This window comes from Lactuca sativa, chromosome 8 (assembly GCF_002870075.4).
Source record: "Lactuca sativa cultivar Salinas chromosome 8, Lsat_Salinas_v11, whole genome shotgun sequence".
NCBI classification, from domain to species: domain Eukaryota; kingdom Viridiplantae; phylum Streptophyta; class Magnoliopsida; order Asterales; family Asteraceae; genus Lactuca; species Lactuca sativa.
Window position 1 is genome coordinate 184,364,368 of NC_056630.2, and position 2,564 is coordinate 184,366,931.

Consider the following 2,564-nt stretch of genomic DNA (forward strand, 5'->3'; position numbering starts at 1 on the left):
CTCTGATACCACTGATGGGTTTTAGCCATAAGAACATCTATGTGCTCATGCAACCCTAATGCTTGGATCTAGGTTTCTCTATTGTACATGCAATTCATCCAAGACTTTAAACTCTAGCTCTAGCATACAATTAATCATATTAACATGTGAAAAGGTTTTTAGATCATACCTTGATTGTTATGTAGTAATAACAATCTCAAATCCTCCTTGTAATGACTTTAGAAAGCTTAGAGTCACAAGTGTCACTCCTCTAATGACTCACAAACACCAAGAGCAAGAGGATGAAGAATAAGGAGAGAGGAGGCTGCCCAAGAAAGTCCAAAACCCTAGAGGAACTCTTATTCACGTTTTTGGGGCTTAAGGGTACTATATATACATGTAGGCTATTAGGGTTTTCAACTAGGAAACCCTAATTTGACTGCTTAAGCCCTAAGCAGCCCATGGACCCTTTTAGAATCACCCTTGGACAATTTCTAATGGGTTTCCCCATAGAATTCTTCCAACATATTATTCCAAGGTAATCCATAGCCCAAATGCAATTATCTTATAATTACAGTTCCAGTCCCTTAAGTTTAATTAATCTCTTTTAGCGACAAAATTAATTATCAATTAATTCTTGTCTAATATTAATTAAACAATATGATTTCTCCTTTAATATATTATTCTCATAATATATTAATAAATCATAATTAATCCTTTCTCTCCATAATTCATCGTATCAAGTTTCTTTGGTGAAGGCAACCCAAAAGGACCATGCACCATCGGGTCAAGTACATACCAAAATAGTTATGGACTTAGACACTAATCCAACAGTAAGCACTTACAAATTTTGTTTTCTCGTCCTTTGACATGGTATAACACGCTGCTGGCAGATACATATGCTTTCCAGGATTCCTAATAGGAGCACGCTCGGGGCGAAAGATCTTAAGAGAATAAGTGTTTAATAGGAGTTTAGACCCGGCTTGAGTACAGTCAATGTGGTTTTGACCCATTGTAGGAGTGGTCGTTGGGCTCATGGAGGATCATCGCATGTCTGGGTCGAAGCAGACAATATTGTCGAAGGAATTGTAATTCTTGCGTTTCCCATTATACATTAATAAAGATGATTAAGTGGTTAGAGTCAATAATTGTATTCTTTTTAGGTTAACAAAATAAGGTTACTTTATTATTATTTATATGTATATATATGTGTAACATCTCGATTTTTAGGAATAAGATTTATGGTTTAAAAGGCAATTTTCTTCGGGAACTCGTCGAGTTGATGGAATCAAACTCGACGTGTAGGAAGGTCTCTACTCGACGAGCTTTTAAAAAAAAACTCAACGAGTTGAGGTTGTGTATGAAAACCCTAATTTTCAGAGTTTGCTCCCTATTTAAAGGACCTTAAGTCCTCCTCCAAGCCTCCTTACCACATTTTCGCATCCATAAGCAAACCCTAATCGATCTAACCCTCATTTTGAGTGTGTTTGAGGCTAAAGTGTGTGTCTTTGGTGCATTCTTTGAAGTAGCTTGAAGATTTAGAAGCTTGGAACGAGAAGGAGATTGTAAACCCATCATCTACTTCGTCTTGGCTTTCATCTGGAGGTAAAAATTCATTACCTTGATCCTTTTCTTGTTAGATCTCTTCATTCAAGAGATTAGGGCCATTTTTAGATTAGTCTTGAAGTATTTATGGTTTTAAGCATTATTTGAAGTTGTAACTTCAGATCTGGACTCCTCTAGGCCCTTATGGACATAAAGCCTCAAGCTTTATGAAGCTTTTATTGAATAAGGTGTCTAAGTCCATAACTATATTTGGTATGTACTTGACTCGAGAGTAGCATGGTCCATTTGAGTTGCATGGCACCAGAACAATCTGAAGGATGGACTTTTGAGAAGAGGTTATTTATGATTTATTAATATATTATAAGTTCTAATATATATATATATATATATATATATATATATATATGTATATATATATATATATATATATATATATATATATATATATATATGGAAAAGGGAATATACATTACAGCCTCACCTAAGCTTAGGTACTAAACCTCTTGAAAATACATTGTTTTACTATATAAAGATTACGGTTAATGGATTCACGATTAATACTTCAAGATGTAAATTCAAAATCAACACAATAGGGTTTAAGGTTTAGAGTTTAGGGTTTAGGTTTATGTTTAGGGTTTAGGGTTAAGGTTTAGGGTTTAGGGTTGAGGGTTTAGGGTTTAGGGTTTAGTGTTTAGATTTAGGGTTTAGGGTTTAGCTTTAGTGTTTAGGGTTTAAATTTAGGGTTTAGGTTTAGGTTTAGGGTTTAGTAATGTTCACTTGGATGAAGTAATAAACGATAATTGAGGAAAGAAAACGGAGATGATAAAACGATAATGAAAGAATGAAATGTTATGGAGAATGATATATTTACCAAGTGAAACCAAACCGGGTATATTTAGCATGTTAAAACGACATATTTTAGAGGTTTAGTACCTAAGCTTAGGTGGGGCTGTAATGTATTGTTGGCGATCAAGAAATATAGCAATAAACAAGAACAGGGGTAAAAGGGGTAAAACTGG